The sequence below is a fragment of the Hyperolius riggenbachi genome, chromosome 8 (assembly GCF_040937935.1).
Source record: "Hyperolius riggenbachi isolate aHypRig1 chromosome 8, aHypRig1.pri, whole genome shotgun sequence".
Lineage (NCBI taxonomy): Eukaryota > Metazoa > Chordata > Amphibia > Anura > Hyperoliidae > Hyperolius > Hyperolius riggenbachi.
Window position 1 is genome coordinate 107,948,006 of NC_090653.1, and position 27,307 is coordinate 107,975,312.

Consider the following 27,307-nt stretch of genomic DNA (forward strand, 5'->3'; position numbering starts at 1 on the left):
CCGCACGCCCAGTTGCAGTGAGGGAGGCAACTGTTGCTCGTGCAACGTACTGGCTGACAGCCTGCCTCTGTTCAACCAGACGCTCCAACATCGCCAGGGTGGAGTTCCAGCGAGTTGGAACATCGAGCATGAGCCGGTGCTGTGGCAGGTGCAGCTCCTTCTGCACCTCTTCCAGGCTCGCCACGGCTGCAGGCGAGTGCCGGAAATGACGCACAACCTTCCTTGCCGCCTCAAGGAGTCGGTCCATCCCCTGGTAGGTCCACAGGAACTTTTGGACTACCAGGTTTAGGACGTGCGCCAGGCAGGGGATGTGGGTCAGGTCTCCCTTGTTGATGGCAGCAACAAGGTTTGCCCCATTGTCGGACACCACCTCTCCGACTCTGAGGCCTCTGGGGATCAGCCAATTCCTCTCCTGCTCTCGGAGTTTGGCCAGGACGTGGTTCGCCGTCAGTTTGGTCTTCCCCAGGCTGACCAATTCCAGCAGCGCTTGGCAGTGGCGGGGCTTCACGCTGCTGCTGAGGCGGGGGGTTTGGGCTGGTGTGCCGGAGGACGGAAGCGGATCAGAGATACACCTGCTGCTGTTCCGCTGACCCTGCATGGTGGCACCACCCACTGCGTTGTTGGTGCTGCTGCTCTGACAGTGCCCGATGCTGCTCCCCCCTCCTCACCCCCTTCCACCAAGCTGACCCAATGCGCGGTGAAGGACAGATAGCGGCCTGTCCTAAACCGGCTGCTCCACGAGTCCATGGTGACGTGGACCCGTTGACCCACCGCGTGATCCAGCCCTCTCCCGACATTGGCCATCACAGAGCGGTGAAGTGCAGGGATGGCCGTGCGTGCGAAATAATGTCGGCTAGGGATTGGCCAATCGGGGGCTGCACACATCAGGAGCGCACGCATGTCGCTCCCCTCCTGCACAAGGGAATAAGGCAGGAGTTGGGAGCACATGGCCTGTGCCAGCAAGCCGTTCAGCTGACGCACGCGATGGCTGTTGGGAGACAGAACCCTGACCACCCCCTGGAAGGTGTCGCTGAGCAGGGTCTGGCGACGCCTTTTGCTGGCACGGGAATCAGTGGAGGGAGCAGAGGAGGCCACTGAGGACTGGCTGCCAGAACAGGCCTCAGTGTCGGCGGCAGGAGTTGCAGAGGGAGGAGGAGCAGTGCGTCGCTGACGCACTCCTGCTGGTGCTGCTGGAGGAGGTGGAGGAGGGCGGGTGGCTGCTGCTGATGGCTTCGCAGTGCCACTGCCACTGCCAGCTTCCTTCAACTTCATGAACTCCTCATGCTCATGAAAGTGTTTCCTTACAAGATGGTCGACCAGAGAGGTGGTGCCAAACGCAGAGGGCTCCTTCCCTCTGCTGAGCTGCTTGCGGCACTGGTTGCAGGTGGCATACTTGCACTCCACATATGGCAGGGTGAAAACATTCCATATTGGGGAGGTGAAGTTGCTCCTTCGGATGGAAGGTGCTGCTGCCGCCGCTGGTCTTCCTGTGGTGGTTGGGGGGGGGTTCTTGGTGCGGCTGGTGGTGGCACTGGCAGAACTCGTCTCCGATCAGCACGCTGTGTGGCCTGCATACCACGCTCACTTGTGATCCTGCCCATGCCTGCGATGCTGATCCTTCTAGCAAGGCCCACAGACGCATCCTCCTCCTCCTCAGAGCTGATGACATCCCCACTCCCAGGACCTGGCACCCAGTCTCTGTCCTTCACCCTGTCATCATCATCCTCCTCCTCCGCAAACATGTCCTGCTGGGATCCCCCAAACTCCCCTTCTGCATGCATGGGCGGATGGACAGTCACCACTGTCTGACTTACCAAACACACAAATGGAGAAACTCACTCCCAAACAGTTCTCTGCTGCTTTATAAAGCCTGCAGGCTGCTTATAAGCCAATAAGAAGTGCACACATATATTACACCTAGCTTGCAGTGATTAATCAAGCAGAAGCTGAGCAAGTCAGCCAGTCAGTTGGAGAGGGCTTCAGTTGCATATAGACAATGGCTATATGACCAGCAGGGGGCGCCAGCGTGCAGGATATTCCCTCTCATCTGCCCCCCTCCTAACTAAACTGCATGGGATACTACAATAAAATTAAAAACAATGGTGCATGAGCCAGCCTGGGGCCCCAGGAACTCTCACTGCCCGGGGCCCCAGAACCAGCATCTAACACCATATGTGAGCGCAGCCAAACCCTTGGAGCTGTCACCCCCAAGGCCTGTCTCCTACTGCTCTAAAACTTACCAAACACACAAATGGAGAAACTCACTCCCAAACAGTTCTCTGCTGCTTTATAAAGCCTGCAGGCTGCTTATAAGCCAATGAGAAGTGCACACATATATTACACCTAGCTTGCAGTGATTAATCAAGCAGAAGCTGAGCAAGTCAGCCAGTCAGTTGGAGAGGGCTTCAGTTGCATATAGACAGTGCCCCCTGCTGGTCATATAGCCATTGTCTATATGCAACTGAAGCCCTCTCCAACTGACTGGCTGACTTGCTCAGCTTCTGCTTGATTAATCACTGCAAGCTAGGTGTAATATATGTGTGCACTTCTCATTGGCTTATAAGCAGCCTGCAGGCTTTATAAAGCAGCAGAGAACTGTTTGGGAGTGAGTTTCTCCATTTGTGTGTTTGGTAAGTTTTAGAGCAGTAGGAGACAGGCCTTAGGGGTGGCAGCTCCAAGGGTTTGGCTGCGCTCACATATGGTGTTAGATGCTTGTTCTGGGGCCCCGGGCAGTGAGAGTTCCCGGGGCCCCAGGCTGGCTCATGCACCATTGTTTTTAATTTTACCACTGTCTGACTGTCCAAAGCATCATCCCCCAAAGTGCCCATGAGCATTCCTTCCTCCTCCAATTCTGCCGCAACAGCACTCCATAGCCCCGCTGTGCTTGGGGATAACAAGAAGGTGCTGCTGAGTGACAGGGTGCTGGTGTTGCCCGCTGGGGCTGGAGAACTGCACTCCTCCTCCTCCCCCCCAGGCAGTGCTGGGAGGCTGCTGCTGCTCTTGCGAACAGGAGTGGTGGCGGGGGTGGAGGACTCGGTTCCAGAGCTAATGGTGGCCTGCTCATCCACCATCAGTTCCACCATAGCGTCTGCGTCCTTCTCCTCAATAGGACGGCTACGACCTGGCGGTGGGAGGAACATCTGCGCCACACGCTGCTGCTGCAGCTGTGTCTCTGACTGACGGTGTCCCTATACACAGACTACAGTACAATTCAGCGAATACACAATAGAAGTAATATATAAACAATAGGACGGGTGTAGCACTAATGAGAGGGTGCGGACAGCACAGATGTGCACTGCGCACACAAAGACCCTAGGTAACGTGGTGATGGACGGTCCCTATACACAGACTAGAGTACAGTACACTACAGTACTACTAACTAAACAATAGAAGCATCTAGCTAAATAATATAACAGGTGTGACTAGATTCAGGGCCGGATTTCTGGCAAGGCCTCATAGGTCATGGCCGAGGGCACCAGAAATTTAGGGGCGGCTCAGTGAGGGGCAGTAAAGCTGTTTTATGCAGCCATCCCCATCTACAAAGACAGCTTTATCCTTTGAACTCTGTGTCCTGTATTTGTGTCGTCCCTGCAAGACCTGTAAGCTCTATCCTGCAGGTACACATCAGCCTAACTCTCCTGGTGACACAATGGGTCCATCATTAATGAGATGGCAAACATAACATAAAAGTTCTTAAGGAAAACACAACTAATAATCTATACACGTATTACTAAAATAGTTATTGTCTGTGACATCCAATGATGGAAAGTAAGTAGAATTCTCATTGGGGCACACAGAGAGATAACCATACAGACGGTATAGTTGGCCTTGGGCGGTAAAAAGTACAAATCCGGCCATGACTAGATTACAGAGAGCAGATACAGCAGGACAGGTATAGCAGTAAAGCTGGGCCTTGCTAACTACAAAATAGTACAATAATCTATCTAACACAGAAGTAGTAGTACAGGAGTAGAGTAGGACAGGTGAGAGCACAGGTAAGGTAGAGACTAGAGCACAGAGCAGGGCAGGCTGCCTTGCCTAGGCACAGGGCCTAGCTGCTGGCTGCAGCAGCACCAGTGAAAGACTGTCTCCCTCCCTAGTCCCTAGTAATCACACAAACTAAACTGCCTAAAATACAATCTATCTACAATACAAAGCAATACAGTTCAATATCAAGTGTTGGAGTGTAAAAACGCTTGGTTTAGAACAATAGAAATGCACTTGCACACAAACAAAAAGCACTGGAGCAGGTTCTCAGTACTATCAGTCAGTAAGTCGCAAGCAGGACGAGTGAGGCAAGATGGCGTCCGCTATTTATAGAGGGGGGCTTGGCCAGGCTCCCCCTCTGTGATTGGCTGCAGTCAGAGGGCTGGGAGCCCTCTGATTCACTTGTGAGGACTCGAGGTGACGTCTGTCGTGACGCTATCCGAGCTCGTGACGCTATCCGAGCTCGGATAGCTAGGATATCTCCGGATAGCTGCTTGCTATCCTAGTGCGCTCGGATAGCACAGCCCGGATAGCTAATACTATTCGAGCTCGGTATTCGAGCTCGAATAGTGAAAAAGAGCTAATATATCTGAGTATCTCGGAAATATCCTAGCTCTGATGAGCACCACTCGGATAGAAAACAGCTTGACTAATGTATTTAGGCCCTTTTCCACTAGCGCGTTTGCGCTGGCTGAATCGGAAAGTCGCAAACCGCTACCGATTTTACAATCGCTACGGTTTGCTTTTTAACATAGGAATCGCGGTAGGTCATTTCCACTACCGCGATTCGTTTTTTACAGGAACGCGAACGCGCGGCGGAGCGATATTTGCCGCGATTTTGCTATGCAGTGCATAGCATAGCAAAATCGCGGCCGCAAACGTCGGGAAATCACCGGTAATTTTTTAGCTTTGCGATTCAGCAATCGCTAGCGTTCAGCGTGAACGCTAGCGACTGCTAGTGGAAAAGGGCCCTTTCAGTGGGCTGGTGCACACCAGAGCTGTTCGTTTTTTCCCCAAATGCAAACTCGGGGGCTGCAGCATTTTTTAGATTTCTGAGGCATTTCTGCCTCAGTGTTAAAGTATAGGAAAGTGGAAAACCGCTCTGAAAAACGCTAGATCAGAGCAGTTTTCCAGGCGTTTTTGTTACAGAAGCTGTTCAGTAACACAGTAACAGCTTTACTGTAACAATATATGAAATGCGCTACACAAAAACGCTCCAAAAACGCTAGGCATGTTTAGAAAACGTCTCTAAACATGCCTAGAATCACTCTGAAAATCTGCTTCAAAAACCTCTAGCGTTTGCAGATCTGCTAGAGGTTTTTGGTGTGCACTGGCCCTAACTCTTTCTATCAATCTTCTAATTTTCATGCTAAGCACATGTGGAATATTGCAGTTATTTTCTAGTCCAAAATATGACACTTTTCCTTTAATTTCGCTATTTGGGTGAAAATGCGAAAATTTAAGCTTATTTTCGCAAAAATTCAGCAAAATCAAAAACGGTATTTTCGATGCAAAAATGACTGTGGCTAAAATTCACAAGCAACACTGCTCATGGGTAATCTGCCATCATTGAACATCGTTAACCGAACTTTCGTTACTCCATGTTACACAGTATCATGCAAATGATTGTTCATGGTTATCGATTTGTCGTTAAAATCTTCTGGTGGGTATGAACCTTAAGGAACATTGTTGAACTACAGTGTTTAACCTCTTGCTGTCCGCGTAACGCCGAATGGCATGAACGCAGCAGCAGTTCCAGAACCACTCCATGCCATATCGGGAGGCTGGGTTTTGCAGGAGATCATGTGCGCTGATGCGCGCCCATCTCCGCTTGAATGAGGGAGAGTCTCCCAGCGGTGATCACCACTAGGAGACTGTTAGACAGCGAAAGCGCCCTCTATTTACTCTGTAAAGCACTGCGATCTACAGCAGCGCTGTACTGTCACACGACTGTCCCCTGGGTGGCAAATAAGCTGAAGCCTATGACAGGAGATCGCGCTGATTGGCTGGTGGGGGGAGGGAGGGAGGGTTAAAAGAATGAAACAAAAAATAGGGAAATTTATTATAAAAAAAAAAAAAAACATCCTGGGAGCGATCATAGCCCACCAACAGAAAGCTCTTTTTGGTGTGCAGAAAAGGAAGGAAGGGGGGATCACTTGTGTGCTGAGTTGTGCGGCCCTGCAGCAAGCCCTTAAGGCCGCGTTCACATTACAAATACGGACGGCCACGCATGCGGAATGCAACGCGTACGAACGCACGTCATCCGTGTTTGTATGCCTTGCGTGGCTGATCCCATCACTGAAAAGTGAATGGGACAGCCACGCGTTTTGGAAAAAAATGCATGCAGCATGCGTTCCCGGACCACACAGGTCCGGAACGCATGCAGTGTGAACATCAGACAGTGCACTCTATGCACTGTCTGATGTCGTACGTGTCGGCCACCTGCACGCGTTTCCAAAACGCGGCTGGACATGCGTGCAGTGTGAACGGGGCCTAAAGCTGCCGTGGCCTTAATTGTAAAAAACAGCCCGGTCACTAGGGGGGTTAAGGACCGTGGTCCTTAAGTGGTTAATAAGCACTTTTTTTTTTTTCCTTTTTTTTTTGTGTATATGTAAGCACATAAGCTTTGCCACTAACATCTGTAATGTATAGTGCTGTCTTTTTCTCAGCAATAGTAGAGATTACTTCAGTAAGTGTTTTTTTCTGTCTCTATCAGTTATTCCTATTGGCAAGAAAATGCAAATTGGTGTCCCTAAATAAGCAGTTTGTTCCACTTTTTGACAAGTGCAGTGCTAAGCTGCAACACACCTGTGTGAAACAGTCACACAGAAAAGTGTGTGGTTTCTACCTGAAATGAATTCTGACACAGCAAAAACTGTGTGTTTAACCAAAGGTATACACTCAAGTGTTAACAGGCTCTAATCACTCTACTGTATTTAGTGTGAGCTGAATGTTTGTACTTTATTAAGAGGTTTTGTGTGTAGCCCATAATACGACATCACACGTCAACACAAAAACAAACCAACAGCAAACAAACCCTTTCTTTGCAGGTGTTGATTGAAAACAATGTTATTACCTAAACAAAATCAAATTAAGCAGAGCCTTCAAGGAAATTGCAATTGACTTCCATTCATCTCCATCAGGTTGCATGTTTTGGTTTTAATTAGTATAAACATAATATTGAACTAAACAAAAATAATCTGCATATAAAAACCAGGATGCTTAAGTGCAAACAGAAACAGTTACTTCCTAAGGGCCAATGGGAAGGGAAGTGATCCATTCTCATGATGGCACTGCAAGAACCACTGAATCCACATGAATGTTTTCTGTATGAGGGAGATACACATCAGTGCCTACCTGAATCAAAAAATAGTATTGGAGAAGGTATTTGTAATTTTTACCTCAACTTGAGCAACTCCCATGAATTGAAGTGTACCTGAGACTGGGGTGGGGGGAAATTCATACATACCTAGGGCTTCCCCCAGCCTCCTTCAGACCTTTGGCTCCCTCATTGACTTCCTGGGCCGCCTCGATTCGCCACTTGGGTCCTCTGGAGTTTCTCCAGTCAGGGCCAGTTGACACATGCGCACTTTGGCTGCATGGTTTCTACCATCGTGCTCCTAATGCTAGGAGTGTTCCATGCCTGGCTACAAGTAGTAATGTGCATGCACAGTACGCTCCTGGCAACGGAAGCACATGCATGCGCAGTATGCCCTGACCGGAGAAACTTCAGAGAACACTAGTCGCGGATCGAGGCGGCCTGGGAGGATGGCGAGAAAGCCAAAAGTCTGAAGGGGGCTGGAGGAAGCCCCAGGTATGAATGAATTCCCCCCACCCCCTTTGTCTCCCTTTAGTTCCCTTTAAGACCTTGTTCTATGCAAATAATTTCCTTATGCCCCTGCAAGCCAGGCATAAGAAAAGCGGATTTGTGGTATACCGAGGAAAAAAGATTGGTTGTGGATGTATGTATGGTTTACAAAAAAAATAAGGAATAGTTCATAATCCACCCATTCTCCTAAGTGATGCACTATGAGTGCTGCTTCTCACTCACAAGGCAAATTGAGCCTTCCAGTAAACTTTAGGCATTATGGATTCCTTTAAGCCCACCACAAACCATTCTGTTTTCTATAACAGCATACCAGGTACTAAGCCAGCACCTATTTCAGTAAGGAGTTTCTTGGGCAAGTCTCCTTAACACTGCTACTGCCTACTGAGTGCGCTCTAGTGGCTGCCTCACAAGCGCTTTGAGTCCGACAGGAGAAAGGCGCTATACAAATACTGTCATTATTACTACCCAAAACCGAAGTATTCTGGTTGCATTACAGAAAAAAAACAGGCTTCCAGGATGGCGTGCAGTGGCATATAAAGCAGTAAATATGTCTCAGCCACTTTTTTATACACGTTGTCCCCAACTTACAAACACCTGACTTATGAACGACCTGTTGATATGAACTGTCTGACATTTTAAATTTGAATTCTGTAGGAACAAGTCAAAAATGTTTTTTGTTTTTTTTTCAAAAAAGACTTTTTAGTTTTTGAGAAAATCGATTTCAAAGAAAATATATTTTTTAAACAGGTAAAATTACATATTTCGTTGTGATATAATGAGGGTGCAGGGAGACAGAGGTGACACAGTTGGGGGACAGGACGGGGCTCAGAAATGGCACAGAGAGGGACACTGAAGGTCTGGGGAAACACAGAGGTGGCACAGAGGGGGACACTGGAGGCACAGGGGACAGAGATGGCACAGTGTTTCAACTTATGGACAGATTCAGGTTAAGAACGAACCTACAGTCCCTATATCATTAATTAAGACAAACAAAGACAAATAACATTTATATTGCACTTTTCTCCTGGCGGACTCAAAGCGCAGGAGCATACTAAGATGCGCTCTATAGGCAGTAGCAGTGTTAGGGAGACTTGCCTAAGGTCTCCTACTGAATAGGTGCTGGCTTACTGAACAGGCAGAGCCGAGATTCGAACTCTGGTCGCCTGTGTCAGAGGCAGAGCCCTTAACACTATCCAGCCACCACTACTTGTACTTGTACATACTTCTCTTTTAATCCAAGTTTATACCTAAGCTAAAGGATACATCTCCCAATTAAAAAAAAAAATCATATTTACTTACATGAGGCTACTTTCAGCCCCTGGAAGCTGTGGTGGGGAACACATAGGCTTCCAGGGGCTGAAAGAAGCCGCCAGGTAAGTAAATATGATTTTTTTTTTAATTGGGTGATGTATCCTTTAAGGAAGATATAATCAGGATTATTTGGGTTATATTGCTCCCTTCGATGGTAAAGGGTATCCATAAATCAAATGAGGCTATAAAACGATACCCTAAATGTTGAATGTTTCTTGTTAGAGATTGTATACTTGTGAATTTATGTAATGTTAATCATTAAAATGAGAATGCAGTAATTATTTGCATGTGTCGCTCATGTACAGTAAGATGTGTTTGTGATAGAGATGACAGGGACCGTCCCCTTCCATGCATTTACCTATATTCATAAAGCAGTAAAGACTAACTTGGACCACATTCAAAGAAACTGTCTACTGAATACCACCACACTCTCCCCTTAGAAAGAGTATGGAATACAATTTAAATGTCAAACTCAGAAAGTTCACATGCCATTTATGCATTTTGTACAGTATCCAGTATAGCAGGTTATTGCTTCCAATTTGAAATCAATCACGTCACATCCCCCGTGTGCTTTTGTGTTATAAATGGCATTCCTGATTATGTTTCTTAATTCATTTAAATTAGACACCTCTTTGTTCCTAAAATATTCACTTAGTTCCTACTTATTCCGGTGATGGACATCCATTTCTCCTTCTCTATGTCATGTTAATATTTAACAAAAGAATGCAGTTAGCCTCCTGCCAGGAGAGACCAAGCCTCCTTTGTTTTTGGAGGCTCTTTCTTAGTCTGTACTTTACAGGAGATTTTCATTTCCTGTTGCCCATCCTCCCATCAAGAGGCAGATTTTTGCATAAGCTAAAAAGTCCTTGGAGATCCTTCAACCCCCAAGTGAGGAAGGTGGTACTTAGCTGTCAAGTGCCTTTGTTATGTACTCAGATGGAATTATGAAATGTTTTTTTTTCTTCCTTCTTTGTGGGGCAAAGTAAATTTATGCCAAGAGAATGTAAATCCGCTAGGTGTGCCCAGGTAATTTAAACTGTTCACGCTGGCAGATTTTCTGCTCGGCTAGTTTTAATTAATTGGTTTCTCTGTCCCTCTAGATTAGTTTATGGAGCTCCCCAAACAGAAGTGCTTTAAACTAAATACCTTCTTGATAATATTTAACACAGCAAAGCACTATATTCATTTTTCATTAGGCAGCAATTCATAAAGGCATGCAAGATGGGATATTGCTCAGTGAATAAAAGAGATTATAGGCCTTGATGTGATCCTGTGTCAAAAATGTGCCTAGCACAGTGAAACCATGTACAGATATGATAAGGGATAATGAGTTCTTATCAGATGTTGGTTTTCTTTTTGTTTGTTTTTTTTTGTTTTTTGTTTGTGATCAGTAAACTTTTGAAGCTTGGTCACGGGAAGAATTGTCTGTTGTCACTCCATTTGGCTTCCTTAGTGTGTGTGAGAGTCGGTATTGGTTTCGCTAAAATGTTTGTCCTGCTTCAAACTGTTATTTTTAAAGTGTTTGGCAGAAATTGGAAAATTACTGAATCCCTGGGAAAACTAGAACTAAAACTGTCCACACATAATACCTGGGATACAGGTGGCACTGTCCACACATAATGGGCCTGATTCACAAAGCGGTGATAACTCAGTTATCACGCCTAAAAGACTTTAGGCGTGATAACCTTTGCACCACCTAGTTATCACCGATTTGTGCTGCTCTTCGCGCGAAGCTCCCGCGCGCAAAGTTTTGCGCGCGCAACTGCGCACGTGCAAAGTCCCATAGGGCTTAATGGACGCTGCTGCAATTCGCGCGAGTTTCTTCTTATCATGCCTAAACTGAGTTTAGGCATGATAAAGGGCTTTTCACTCGCGTGCAAACTCTTTGCACCGCTTTGTGAATCAGGCCCAATACCTTGGATACAGGTGGCACTGTCCACACATAATACCTTGGATACAAGTGGCATTGTCCACACATAATACCTGGGATACAAGTGGAATTGTCCACACATAATACCTGGGATACAAGTGGAATTGTCCACACATAATACCTGGGATACAGGTGGCACTGTCCACACATAATACCTGGGATACAGGTGGCACTGTCCACACATAATACCTGGGATACAGGTGGCACTGTCCACACATAATACCTGGGATACAAGTGGAATTGTCCACACATAATACCTGGGATACAAGTGGAATTGTCCACACATAATACCTGGGATACAAGTGGAATTGTCCACACATAATACCTGGGATACAGGTGGCACTGTCCACACATAATACCTGGGATACAGGTGGCACTGTCCACACATAATACCTGGGATACAGGTGGCACTGTCCACACATAATACCTGGGATACAGGTGGCACTGTCCACACATAATACCTGGGATACAAGTGGAATTGTCCACACATAATACCTGGGATACAGGTGGCACTGTCCACACATAATACCTGGGATACAGGTGGCACTGTCCACACATAATACCTGGGATACAAGTGGAATTGTCCACACATAATACCTGGGATACAAGTGGAATTGTCCACACATAATACCTGGGATACAGGTGGCACTGTCCACACATAATACCTGGGATACAGGTGGCACTGTCCACACATAATACCTGGGATACAGGTGGCACTGTCCACACATAATACCTGGGATACAGGTGGCACTGTCCACACATAATACCTGGGATACAGGTGGCACTGTCCACACATAATACCTGGGATACAGGTGGCACTGTCCACACATAATACCTGGGATACAGGTGGCATAGTGGTGTAGCGCATAGCATTTTCAACTTGCACCACTGGGTCTTTGGTTTGAAATCCCAGCCAGAGCACTGTCTGCACCGAGTTTGTATATTTACCTTGTGTCTGTGTGGGTTTCTTCCGGGCACTCCGGTTACTTTCCACATCCCAACATACAGATAGGTTAATTGGCTACCCCCTAAAATTGGCCCTAGACTTAAACTACATACCCATGCTGGTCTGAACACAGCCATGCAAGATGATAACGAGATGGCTGAAAATCTGGCATCAGACCAGCATGTGTACACAACGATCACTAAAGATCTGACATGTCAGCGATGTCCGAGCACCATACAACCACATTGTTCTACTCGCTCCCCTGCCCCTCTGGAAACCACTCCATTGCAAACCACTTGTTGTCCTTCCGCCCCCCTCCACAAGAACAGTCCTGTCGCCAGCCAAGGGTGATGACATGTTGGCTGTACAGTGTTGTCTATGTTACTATTATTTAGTATTTATATAGCACCGACATTTGCTGCAGCGCTGTACATAGTCATGTCACTTAACGCTCTCCAAGGGGCTGACTTTCTAATCCCTACCATAGTCATATTTCCATCATAGTCTAGGGCCAATTAACTTATCTGTATGCTTTTGGGAAGTGAGAAGTAACTAGAGTGCTTGAAGAAAACCCACACATTCACTGGGAGAACATATAAACGCTGTGTAGATAGTGCCGCCATGTTGCCCTGCCAGTGATCTGTTGACAGAGATCCCAGGAAGATCCCGATATAAGTATGGGCTTTTGATACACGTATGACTATGGTAGGGATTAGAATATGAGCCCGTCTGAGGGTGAGGGACAGTTAGTGACATGACTATAGGTGTGACCAGGTAATTTAAACTATTCACGCTGGCTGATTTTCTGCAGCACTGCAAATGATGTCAACACTATATAAATAATAATACTGAGACAAATCTGACAATGTATGGTTACATGTTAAAGGACACCTGAAGTGTGAGGGATATGGAGGCTGCCATATTTATTTCCTTTTAAACAATTCCATTTGCCTGCCATCTTGCTGATCTTTCATGCATCAGTAGCATCTAAATCCCACACCTGTTCAACTTCAGTCAAACTTTATTCAAACGTCTTATCGGCATGCTTGTTCACGGTCAATGGCTATAAGTATTAGAGGAAAAGGATCAGCAGGATATTTTACATTTTTTTTTCAGTTTAAATGGAAATACTTATGGCAACCTCCATATGCCTCTGACTACAGGTGTCCTTTAAGTGTGCTTAGACAATGGCTTTTGCTTTACCCACAAACATAAGATTGTAGCCCTATCTAGACAAAAAGGCTCACACCTTTTGATAGTCATCTCATGTCTATGGATAGTCTTAAGGTGTATACACACCTTTGACGGATGACGCCCGTTCGGGGCCAGGACCCGATCCCCTTGGACGACACCGCTGGGCCAGGTTGCACACACACATGTCAGCTGTGTAGCTGACAATGCGCTGTGTTGCTTTGTGGGGGGGAGATGGCGGAGGGACGATGAGAAGCGCATGCGTGACATCACGTGACAGGCAGGCGAGTGGCACGAACAATGGGACCAGTGTTGCTAGGAGTGGGTAGATTTGTTGGGCGGATTACTCGTGGGTTGGGGTCGGGGGTTGCCCTACACACACCTGATTACAGGCTGAGGCGATTGTTATCTGCCAGCGGTGTGTACTATGGACCTATAATGCAGATATTGTTCACAGGCAAATGGGAACAGTTGTGTTTGAGGATGGTGAACACTAATCTGTTTTGCTAGTAAATGTGTACTTGGTGACCTCACAATGGAATGCCTTGCAAGCATCAACACCTAGGTGTGAAGCATAGCAGCAAATGAGAAATGTAAAAGAAGACAGCTTTATCTCTGCACATTGGTACTCTAAGCAGCTGGAAGATAAACAGATTATGCAAAACTGCTGCCTCCTGATTCCCATGTGTCCAATATAAACAAACTGTAGCAGGCTGCATGCATCATCATGCGCACTTGTAAGGAAACTCTATCTTGTCTGGCTGTCTGCTGTGTAATTCACTCATTAATGTCCTATTTATTTTGCAAGTGAAAACCTTATTTTGATGATGGGATGCCCTGATTTGACTGAAAGTTTACTCTTGAAATAGAACATCAAAGATTAGGTTTTCCAATGGAGCAGAGAAAAATAGATGTTCTAATTTTATCATGGTGAATTATTTAATTGAGTTCATACAGTGGGATATATCTATATTGTGTACAGTACATAGGTGTGTAGTGCAATGAAAGAACAAGGTGTGTCATCATGTAAATCACAGCACAGCAAATTACAGCAGAATACTCAAGCAGCTCGGGGTGCCGAAAACTACTAAGAAAATATAGAGGACCAAAAGAGACCGAAAAGTCCACCTGCTAAAAAAAGCAAGGGTTAGTGCGATTTGCCTCCTTAAAGCTACATATTCAATGCAGCGATACGGGAGGAATGATCCAGCGACATCCTCCATCGACTAAAGCTTCCTTGATTCATCTTCCTGTGGGTGACGTCACGCGACGAGCGCAAACGGGAATCAAGCGATTGCGTTACTCTGCATGGAGTCATTGGGAACCTTAAAGATCCGATCCGCCGTGATAGTCGTTATCGTTATGTGACACTAAACGGTGCTCTCGTGATCGTGTGCCTGTATCCACATCGTGAGATTGTAGAAATGATTGCTCGTCGCTCAAACAAATCCCCGGTCGTCGGAAATTGCGTGGTGGGTAAGCCTTAAACCAGAAGGCATTTGCGATAATTCAGATTTAAGTGTGTAACTGTGGTTACATCACTGCTGAATATGCAAATGATCTCTTTATGATCCTAAAGCCAGGCTTACATCCAGAAGCGCAGGTGTATAGCATATTATAGCACTGTTAAATATGCTAAGGATCTGATGTTAAAATGTCATGTGCAGTCATCCCAAAACTGCCGTCATTCCATAAATTGTGGCCCCAAGTTAATTTGTTGCTTGCTTGACACATTAAAATATACAATTACACAAAGTCCGACTTTTACTGTAAACATAATTGTCAATCTGAAGGAGGAGACTAACTTATTGATATATATAACTTCATTAAACTCTGTTTAAATCTGATAATCCTATAAGGTTTGAAATACTTTCAAGGAGTTAAGACACATACACACGCCATATTTCTGCAAACGACGGGTCCGCCAGACCCTCCCACTGGGCGGACGTTCTGCCCACAGTAGCACGTGCGTACGCGCTGTTGGCAGACTGGTAAGGCTGTTTCTGAATAATCCGCTCAGCGGGAGAGTCTGGCAGACCCATCATTTGTGAAAATATGGTGTGTGTACGCGCTTTAATGGGAACCTGAACTGTAAAAAAAAATGAGTTTTGCTTACCTGGAGCATCTACCAGCCCCCTGCAGTCATCCTGTGCCCTCGCAGTCACTCATGACTCCTCTGGTCCCCCGCTGGCAGCTAGTTTCGTTTTGCCGACTGGGAGTCGGCCGGCCGCCATGCGTACGTTTTTACACATTCCTGCTGGTGCAGGAAGCTATTGCAGACATCAACAAGTACATTTTTATGCGTTACAGGTGTAATGCGTACAATTTTACGCATTACAACCGTAACGCGTAAAAATGTACTAGGACGTTGACTGAATTTTGTAAAACTACAGCCTAAATTCACCATTTTTTTTTGCATTTGCATTGGTGCAGCCTATAGTGCCAATTTCCATGTTTGATTGCAAAGCCCCCATATATGAAAAAAAAAAAAAAAGCAAACATATGCAAAATGATTGTGGCCCATAGAGTCAATTAATGGCACTGCTGCACTGGTTTAACCACTTCACCACTGAGGGGTTTTACCCCTTGAGCACCAGAGCAATTTTCACCTTTCAGCGCTCCTTCCATTCATTCGTCTATAACTTTATTATTACTTATCGCAATGAAATGAACTATATCTTGTTTTTTTCGCCACTAATTAGGCTTTGTTTAGGTGGGACATTATGCCAATAATTATTTTATTCTAAATGTGTTTTAATGGGAAAATAGGAAAAAATGTGGGAAAAAATTATTATTTTTCAGTTTTAGGCCATTATAGTTTTTAAATAATGCATGCTACTGTAATTAAAACCCATGAAATGTATTTGGCCATTTGTCCCGGTTATAAAACCATTTAAATTATGTCCCTATCACAATGTTTGGCGCCAATATTTTATTTGGAAATAAAGGTGCATTTTTTCAGTTTTGCATCCATCCCTAATTACAAGCCCGTAGTTTATAAAGTAACAGTGTTATACCCTCTTGACATAAATATTTAAAAAGTTCAGTCCCTAAGGTAACTATTTATGTTTGTTTTTTTATTGTATTTTTTTTTTATTATTACAAATAAAATAAATTGGGGAGTGTGGGAGGTAATGAGTTAATTTATTGTGTAAAACTTATGTGTTTGTATATGTAAAATGCTTTAGGGTGTAGTTTTTTGTGTTTGTTTACATGCGACCTGTAAGTGTCCGGAAGGATGCTTACAGGAAGCAGTAAGAGGCTGGGAAGATCACAATTTCTAATGGAAGCATCGGATCATTGCGGGGGCTTAGATCAACGAACGGGAATGGATTTTCCCGTTCATTGATCTCCGGGCGAGCGGGTGGAAGTGTGCACGAGCGGCAGGAGCGTGCGCACGAGTGGCGGGAGCGCGGACAGTGGCGGTAGCGCGGAAGGTACGGATTTCTCCGTCCCTGGTTTTTTAGGGGGGGAAAAAGGGATGGAGAAATTCGTACCGCGGGGGGTAAAGTGGTTAAACATGTTTCCCATCTAAATTTATTTAAGTATTTATTAATTTTTTTTAACTATAATGTATTTTTGAATTTTTTGAATTTTTATTTTTTTATGTGTTCCTTGGATTAGCTTTGATGATGTACATACCATATTGGTGTCATTATAATTTATGGGACTTCAAAAGTTTAGTCCCATAGACTTCAATGTAAATTCGCAAAAAAGTTTGCAAAACTGCTAATTTGTTCATGCTTACACATCAGGACAGTTTCACATTTCACAAAAATGTTCCTACTTATACCTGGTTACCATTATGTTTCTGGAATCTTGGAGAAATCAGAGTGTCTGAAGGAAACCCAGACAAACATGGGGAGAACATATGTGTACACACGCTAGACTGCTGTAGTCAGAAAATGAGAGACCCCCGATGGTTAGTGTTGAGCGAAAGATGGCGCAAATTTGAATTCAGTGGTGGCACAATGATGGTTTGCCGATTGAATCATTAGCATAAGCGTGAAAATGTGGATCCAGAAGAACGAAACTCGGCACACATAAGTACTTTGCATGGATCATTTGTTATCGTTCAGTATGAACAAGTAACAGCGATTATTGTCCAAACTGATCAACCAGGATGGGATCAGTCTATATGGATGATAATCACTGTCTTTTAATGTCGCTGGGGTATTCTCTAAAACAATTATCGGCTAATCGGTTGTTCATTTTTGATGACCGTAGTCTAGTGTGTGAAGAAGAGAACACCAAGAGCCCAATATAGTGTAGTATGTACTGGTAATGGAAGTTTTATAGAGTAATTCAAAATGTAATACTCAGAATCTAGGGTTACTAGACAACCACTGTCAAGCCAGGTGGGGAGATTGTCCTGACCCCTCTCAGGATTAAAGGGAAGGTTCAAGCAAAATAAAAAAATGAGTTTCACTTACCTGGGGATTCTCCCAGCCCCATGCAGCCATCCTGTGCCCTCGTAGTCACTCACTGCTGCTCCAGTCCCCCGCTGGCAGCTTGGCGACCTCGGAGGTCGGCGGGACGCATTGCGTACATTTTTACGCATTCCCGCTAGTGCAGGAACATTAACACATGCATTTTTACGCGTTACTGGTTCAATGCGTAAATTTTTACGCAATGAACCAGTAATGCGTAAAAATGTATGTGTTAATGTTCCTGCACTAGCGGGAATGCGTAAAAATGTACGCAATGCGTCCCGCCGACCTCCGAGGTCGCCAAGCTGCCAGCGGGGGACTGGAGCAGCAGTGAGTGACTACGAGGGCACAGGATGGCTGCATGGGGCTGGGAGAAGCCCCAGGTAAGTGAAACTCATTTTTTTATTTTGCTTGGACATTTCCTTTAAGAAGTCGCTCTATGTAGTAGAAGAAGGAAGGGTACAACCCTCCACCTAGGGGGGACTCAATGTAGCAATAAGATAACAGAGGCGCCAAATGATAAAAGGGACTAAATGAGCTTAAAAACCAATTTGGTAATAGAGGAGGCAGTGGTGGACTTACCTCCTCCAAGCAGAACACACGACTGTAGATTTTCAGTCAAAAACGTTTATTGGGTACGCCAAAATAAATTGGGAGCAGATCGGACATGCCGGAAATTATCGACCCGACCTGTCAATCTGATGGAAAATTCTATCATGTGTACCAGCCTTAGCAGAAGTCCTAAAGGAACAATTGAGATTTGTTGGGAAGCTGTGCCCTTCTGATCAACTTTTCTGTATGGAACGATTGGGTGGGGGTATTCCATTGGATGTGATCGTTCACAGACAACTGTGACTGTTCATTTTTAAAAAACAAATTCTAATTATTTTTTTGGCACTTTTAAAGATCATGTTATTTTCAGCATTTTGCAGCTATCCATTTTCTGCTGCAATATTTAATTTATCTAAAACATCTTGAGCAGGATACTACAGAGAATGAGAGTTGACAGCTGAGGCAAAGGGTATAGAATAGATTAAAACTGCTTCCCAAGGGATGGTGGAAATACGTGGATACGTGATTTCATTTTATTAAAGTACAAACAAATTCAAAACATCCTCAAATATTACAGTAATCTGTGAAATGTTACTGTCACGTTCTTGGTGCAATGTATCATTTATTTCAGCAAATTTTACAGTACTCATACATGAAAGCATCTTATGGCTGCATAAAGAAACAGGCCTCAAACCTATCACTAGTTATTTTTTGACATATCCTCTGTAACTTACCTAACACTGTAATATAGCTAGTTAGACTGAAAAAAATATAAAAAATTCTTAAAAACTGCACCCTTACCAACTCCAGCTGATATAAAAGTAGACAAGGAGCCTTTAAAGCAGAATTCACGCTTATTAAAATTTGCAACAATTTAACAAACTTGCAAAAAACAAGTTTGTTGCATGTTATTGATAAACTTTATTAAGTGCTAACATATTACCCAGTGCTGTACAATAGATAGGGGAGGCATTACAACATTAAATAATGTTACACAGGGACATTACAGTGTTAAACAATGGTGCGCAAAATAGTGATGTAATAATAATATACAATGGTATGCAGGGATAAATATAGCAGACAAGTCACTAAGTTCATGTGGTGGTGGAGAAGAGCACACGAGGAGGAGAGCCCTGCTAAATAGGCTTACAATCTAAGGGGTAAGGGAAATGGACACATAAAGGGGGTGTATGTCCAAGGGAGGTGATTGGCGCTATGAAGTTGGCAGGTAAGCAATGGAGAACACATGTGATTTAAAACCTGTTAGATGAGTTGGAGTTGGGGGCAAGTCGAATGGACGGAGGGAGGGAGTTCCTATAGAGTAGGGACAGCTCTGGAGAAGTCCTGGAGTCTCACAACCTATTTTTAATTTTCTCATTGTACTCTATCAATAATTACAAGCCCTTATTTGCAAAAATAATAAGTAATACATACTTATGTCATATATATTTAAAAAGCTAAGCCCCTAAGGTAAAAGTTTTTGTATTGTCTTTTAACTTCTTCACAAACACAGTTTTTGTCCACTTAAAGAATAGAGCAATTTTAATATCACACTCCTCCCATTCATTTGCCAATAACTTAATCATTACTTACCACACCAAAATGATCTATATATTGTTTTTTGTTTTTTTACACAAATTAGGCTTTCTTTGGGTGGTACTTTTTGCTAAGAATAATTTTGTTTTCTAGCTTTCAGTCATTATAGTTTTAAAATAAAATGTACTATGATAGATAAAACCCACAAGTTTTATTTGCCCATTTGTTTAAATCGTGTCCTTATTGCAATGTATGGCAATAATATTTTATTTGGAAATAAAGGTGCATTTTTTTCTGATTAGTGTTTGTTTTTTATAATATATCAATAATTTACAATAGTTACAAAAATAACAGTAATATACACTCACGACATACATATTAAAAAGTCCCTGAGGTAACTATTTATGTTTTTTTTTAAATATGTTTTTTTTTTGCTAGTGTTTTATTTTGATAACTATGGTATAGGAGTTAAAGGGGTTAAAATTGTATTAAATCGTATGTATTTTTATATATAACAGTGTATGGGGGTGCATTTTTACTTTTTGGCCACAAGATGTCGCCACACTTAATTCCTGTGTATTGTGAACAGAACACAGGAAGTGTTATGTGCAGGCCTGTTTCTAGGGCCATGCGGGCGTACCGCCGCCCGGGGCGCTGTTGGGAGGGGGAGCTGTAATGGAGGGGGGAGTCGGAGCCGCGGGGAGGGCAGCCCGACCTCTCCCTCCCTCTCCCAGGCCGCCCTCCATGCTCCCCCCTCAGATGCATAGTCACAGGCCCGTTTCAAGGGCCGTGCGGGGCGCTGTTGGGAGGGGGGCGCTGTAATGGAGGGGAGAGCCGGAGCCGCAGGGAGGGCAGCCCGACCTCTCCCTCCCTCCCTCTCCCGGGCCGCCCTCCATGCTCCCCCCTCAGATGCATAGTCAGTGAGCAGGCAGGAAGCGCTGTTTACAACTCACCTGCCTGGCTCCAAGCGCCGCACTCTCGCCGCCGGTCTCCTCTCTCTGTATACATGCTGATACACACGCTGCTTCCTGTTTAGCCGGAAGCAGCGTGTGTATCAGCGTGTAGGCAGAGAGAAAGAGACCGGCGGCGAGAAAGCAGCGCTTGGAGCAAGGGAGGTGAGTTGTAAACAGCGCTTCCTGACTGCTCACTGACTATGCATCTGAGGGGGGAGCACGGAGGGCGCCCGGGAGAGGAGAGGGAGGGAGAGGTCGGGCTGCCCTCCCCGCGGCTCCGGCTCCCCCCTCCATTATAGGGGACAGCTAAATATCTAACCTATACTGGGGGGCACCTACCTAATCTAACCTACGCTGGGGGGCAGCTACCTATCTAACCTATACTGGGGGGGGCACCTACCTAATCTAACCTACTCTGGGGGGCAGCTACCTATCTAAACTATACTGGGGGGAACCTACCTAATCTAACCTATGCTGGGGGGAAGCTACCTATCTAACCTATACTGGGGGGCACCTACCTAATCTAACCTACTGGGGGGCACCTACCTAATCTAGCCTACGCTGGGGGGCAGATACCTATCTAACCTATACTGGGGGGCACCTACCTAATCTAACCTACACTGGGGGGAAGCTACCTATCTAACCTATACTGGGGGGCACCTACCTAATCTAACCTACGCGGGGGCAGCTACCTAATCTAACCTATACTGGGGGGCACCTACCTAATCTAACCTACACTGGGGGGCAGCTACCTATCTAACTTATACTGAGGGGCACCTACCTATCTAACCTATACTGGGGGGGCAGCTACCTATCTAACCTATACTGGGGGGCAGCTACCTATCTAACCTATACTGGGGGCACTTATCTAACCTGTATTGGGGGCACCTACCTAGCTAGCTTATACAGATGGCAACTATACTGGCTACCTATATTGCAGGCACCTACCTAAATAACCTATACTGGGGGCACCTACCTATCTAACCTATGCTGGGGGCAACTATTCTGGCTAACTATATTAGAGGCACCCACCTAGCTAACCTGTACTGGGGCACCTACCTATCTAACTTATACCGGGGGCGCCTGCCTATCTAACCTATACTGGGGGCAACTATACTGGCTACCTATACTGGAGGCACCTACCTGGCTAACCTATACTGGGGCAACTATACTGGCGCACCTATTCTTGGCTACCTATACTGGGGGGACCTATACTAAGTGCAACTAGACCTGGCTAACCTATACTGCGGGCACCCATACCTTGCTCGGGGGGGGCACAATTTTTACACCCTCGCCCTGGATGCATTTTAGCCTAGAAACTGCACTGGTTATGTGTATCTGTTTTACTTTCACTTCGTCTCGCTGACACCGACTTTCATTCATCACAGGCTCTGTGATCAGCTTTGGGAACAGCTGTTCCCATTCACCGATCACGGATTGACAGGATGGTAACATAAATGAATGGCAGCGACACGATAATCACAAGCGGCAAAGAAAATACACAAGTATGTATATCTGTATCTATGTATAGGAAATGTCTTTTGTAATTTTTTTTTGAAATCTAATATTCTTTTTTGTTCACTAGATGTTCTCATGCAGTCTTCTGTCTAACTAGCAGGAAGTGACAGTTTGTTTGTTTGTGATTATTCATTCATTCATTCATTAGACACTGATTGGCTTCGGGAACACATGTTCCCATTCACCAATCTGTTCACTGCTGCATGACACTGAGGAGACGAGTATCTACGTGTTTAGGAACAAAAGTGAAGTTTTCAGGTATGTAGATAATCATCCTGCAGGAGGGGAAATGGTTAGTGATTAAATCCTGAATTAAATAAACCAGATACATTCCTGGGCCAGCATTATTCTATTTAAGTAAAAAACAAAACAAAAAAAATGTATGCACCTTGAGCTTTTGGGGTGTTGGCAGTTGGTGGGGGTGCTTGGGTGCAGGGCAGTAGGGGGCTTGAACTACTCACCCTTCCTCCCACCAATATAAGAGGCCAAGCTCCAGATCAGGAGTTTGTGTACCCTTTATGGGGGCTAAACGACTTACCCTTTATTCCACCAATGAAAGAGGCCAATCTCCAGATTGGGTGTTTTTAGGGCCTCACTTGTTTTGAGTGTACAATCATAATGTTACACACTTCTGTTCCAAAGTCCAAAAGCCTTAGAAAATGTGAAGCCATCTTCAGACATAAATGTTACATGAATTCTGTATGGTTAATTAGTAGTAGAGCTATTTCTTATCTTTATAGAAGCTCTTTTATTAGCTAAAGGTACTCCTTGACCAGCCAGTGTTTGCACTATGGACTTCCATGGTATAAGATGCGGTCTGTCTATGCGCTGCCCCTTATGATCTGAAACAGCATGATTCTGAGACTTGACAGCCCAAGCCTCAGAACCTGATGCTAACTAACTAATTTCCCTCTAATGTTTCAAGTCACATGACAATATTTTTAAATCAGGATTTGAACTGTAGTATTCTAACTTGACACATATCAGTGATATTTAGGCATTCTGATTACTAAGCTTTCAGATGGTATATTGAGATCTTTGCCTGGAGTCAGGCTTTATATAAAACCTGTGCCCTGTGTTTCTAGGCCGCCTGCTTTCACGCTGAAGCTGCAGCTCATGAATTATCTATAAACTGAGTCTTCACTGAAAGTGAATGAATCCATTGAGAGGCGCATCCAGAGCCTTGGGGTTCAGCGATAAAGAAAGTGTGTGAGGGCAAAGATCACTGGCTTTACATCATTTTTCAAACGGTGAGTGGACTTATAGAAAACTCATTATTATTTAACTGACCTGGGCTCCTGTATTCACCTCAATCCATTCAGTGTTTAGGCTTGTGTGAAAATCATAACCCGGTTCTTCCATTCTGAAAACCAATCTGAGCTGTCCAGCCAACCAAAGGTGCAAGCAGTGCCAGATACATATCCCTTTACCTTCTAGTGCACAAGGCCCACGGGCCAGTTGCGTCCCTCCTTGCCATTTTAGGTGGCCCTCAAGGGCTTTATCTGTGCATCAATGTAAGCAGTAAAAGAACAACAGTTAACTGCCCTCTCGTCCACAGGATGACAGTATTTTTGGTGAAAACATTGTCAGTTTGAGCTTGGGTGCAGCAACATCCCACTGAACCTCCCTGCAAAATTAGCGTGTGGCTCCCTTGGATGCAACAACCCTTCCTCAAATCCCCCCCCCCCCTCCTGATAAAACACTCACACCTTTCCCCGTCACCCTCTCCCCTGTAATTTTTATAGAATGTCTGTTGTAATGTTAGCACTGCGTACCAGTGAGATTCATCAGCACTATGAAAGTAAGCCTGCCTTAATTACTGTCATTGCACACTACAAGCCCTGTTGGCATCATAGCGTGCGTAATGGGGGTCGGGCAGTCAGCTTGACAGACAGCCTATTGGGCCAATCAGTGTGGGGATCAAGTCCTTTAAAGTGACTGGACCCGCTAGTGATGATGCCGGGAGGAGTGGAACCACGTTATGTTAATGGCGTTCGCTATGCTGCAATTCAGCATAGCGTACGCTGACTGCCCGATCCCCCATTACGCACGCTATGATGCCAATAGGGCTTGTAGCTGCAATGACAGTGATTAAGGCACATTTATTTCTATAGTGCTCGTAACAGCTGATAACTCTCACTGTTACGCAGCGCTAACATTAGTGAATCAAGCCCTATGTGCTTCCATACCTCCAGCTACCAATCACATGACACGCATTCAAGGCAAGAGGTATGCAGCATAGAGTGTGTGTCTGCCAGGACGATTAGAGTAGCTATAGTTTTTCCACTTTGAGACTGTCCAATAAATGTAAAATCTTACTAAACAATACGGCCCATGCCTTAAGCTACATACACACGGGAGACAATTGTCCCCTGTTGCATGTATACAAGCGACCAGGGAGCGATAGCTCCCTGCCGGCAACAGCTGTCCACATGTCTCGCCAGAAAGGCAGAGATGCGGCAGAAGTTTCTGTGAATGGAGCATCCCCTGGCCGGATGCTCCATTCACTCGCGTAGGTCTCCTGTCGCTGGTCCGCATACACACGCGGGACTGGCGACAGTTGCAGCGAAGTTGCAGCGACAGCTGTTGCCGGCGATTGACCAAGTCAATCGCCCGGCAACAGCTCCGACTAGCAATGTTTAGGGGCGCGCACATCATACACACGGGCGACATGTCGCCGCAACACGTGCATGCCACCCGCGTAACCCGTGTGTATGCACCCTTAGACTATTTTTGCCCCCTTACATGATGGAGTTTGACACCCCTGCTCTAGTGACTTGAAAATGCAGGGTTCTTTTTTACTCCTTAGAATGAATAAAATGTGACCAGATCGTAAGGGCCCTTTTCCACTAGGTTACGAGTCACAAACAGGTATTTCTCAAGGATTTATACACTGTGGGTCTAATTTACTAAACAGTAAGGCATATACACAGGCTTAAAATATGTCATCCAAAGCTATTCTTAGTAATTGTTTCAGGAGACAGTTTAGGAAATAATTATATAGACACACTATATAGACACACTATTATATACTGCTCTGTTCTATGGAAAGAGAAGAGATAAGGACGAGTGGGGGTGTTCTGTTGTGGGAATTTCTCTTGTCTGACAATACCAGTCAGTGGTCAGTGATCCAACTCTCTGCAGATCACTAACAACATTGTCAAGCAGACATTTGGCTATACAAAAATCACTAAGAATGATGTTAATAGAGATAGTTGGAAATGCAGAATTCTGATTCCACAGAAATTCTGATTTCCATTTTCCACCAATGCCGATTAGCAATTCTGCATATTTCCAATTTTCTGATTTCTGATTTTCAGATTTCTGAGTTCCGATTTCCCAGGAGTCTTTTTGCATTCCCTAATTGGCCAAATACTTCTGAGTTGACTCGGAAGTATTGGACCAATCAAGGAATGCAGAATTTTACCAGTATTAAGAATCCCACAGACATTTTAGGCCAATCACACGACTCAGAAATACTCGGTAGTCTTGTGATAGGTCTAAAATTACCACAGCAATCAGATTTTCAAAGAAAAATTATGCATTCTCTGATTGGTCCAGGGCTTCCGAGTTCTGTGATTGTACCCATGCCAACAGCTTTGTGTCCTGTTCTTCAGTGGCACTATTAACCTACCTAGCGTTCTATTAAGATCGCCAGGGCGGCTGCGGGAGGGTTTTTTTTTTAATAAAAAAAATACTATTACATGCAGCCAACTGAAAGTTGGCTGCATGAAAGCCCACTAGAGGGCGCTCCCAATGCATACTTCTGATCGCCTCCGGCAATCAGAAGTAACAAGGAAGGCCACAATGAGCGGCCTTCCTTGTTTTGCTTTCCTCGTCTCCATGGCGACGAGCGGAGTGACGTCATGGACGTCAGCCGACGTCCTGACGTCAGCCGCCTCCGATCCAGCCCTTAGCGCTGGCCAGAACTGTTTGTTCCAGCTGCGCTGGGCTCGGGCGGCTGGGGGGACCCTCTTTCGCCGCTGCACTCGGCGGATCGCCGCACTGCGGCGGCGATCAGGTAGCACACGCGGCTGGCAAAGTGCCGACTGCATGTGCTCCTTTTTATTTCAACAAAATCGGCCCAGCAGGGCCTGAGCAGCACCCTCCGGCGGTAATGGATGAGCTGAGCTCGTCCATACCACTAAGGAGGTTAATGTAGGAGTACGAGATGTGTATATTCTGTTCTGTTACTTGATTGCATAGGGTTTTTAAGTCACTTTGAAAAAAAATCATACCCATATTACTCCTCCATTCATGTACCCAATGATCTGAGTTTAATTTTTTTAATGTATCACAAGAAGACCTTTACAACCCCACCTTCACTCAAATTTAAAAGTAAACTTTTGGTGAACTTCCAACTGTAATGAGCCCCTTCATATCTTATGTGGAAACTTCAACTGGGCAACTTCACATTTAACATTCTATATGGGTCCAATGTTTTATCTAAAACTGGACAATTCTCATAAATGAAGTCCTCCATTGCTGACACTGAACCATACCTCATTTACTTCACATTATAGACTTTGCTTCATTTAAAGGTTCTGTTGTCATGTTACAATACAGAACAAAGTGTTTTCATGGTCACCAATACTTTTTTCCCAATGATGTTTAGATCATGAAATGCGGGGGCATATGTGAAAAGGCAGACAAATTCCAAGGATACCGCATTCTGCCATGGCAACAGTGGCAGAGGAGTATGGAGGGTTGATTAAATGGTAGGTGGAAAATGGTCTCCAACTCGTATGTAAAGCAGTCATTTTCTAATGTTCTTGCCCACCTCTGTAGCCCAGGAGGAGGTAGAGGTAATAATTTGGTGAGTTTTTGGCACTATAGGGTCAACTCCTAAATAAATAGGTAAAAGATGTGGTACATATTTACCATAAAGGGTTTAAAAACAATATCACCATACAAACATAAAAAAAAAAACAATTCAAATATTTCAATGAAATAAATACACCTGTTTTGTTCTATTTCATTAAAATCCATTGTCTTAATTTGCACCTGTTTTGCAATATTCTTTTTTTCTGATTTCTTCTGTTCTTCTGTCATCATTATAATAATAACCAGCCAAGCAGAGAGGTAGACAATCAGTTCACCACAGTCCTGAGAAACAGAAGGAGG

At 44.9% G+C, this 27,307-nt stretch overlaps 1 long non-coding RNA gene across 1 annotated transcript; it reads left to right on the forward strand.

The window, feature by feature from the left end:
* Positions 1–22,061: 22,061 nt before the first annotated feature.
* LOC137528289 (uncharacterized) lies at positions 22,062–26,852 on the forward strand. The gene is made up of 3 exons (XR_011023343.1): positions 22,062–22,170; positions 23,269–23,433; positions 26,799–26,852. It is a non-coding gene; the product is annotated as an uncharacterized lncRNA (long non-coding RNA).
* Positions 26,853–27,307: the final 455 nt, after the last annotated feature.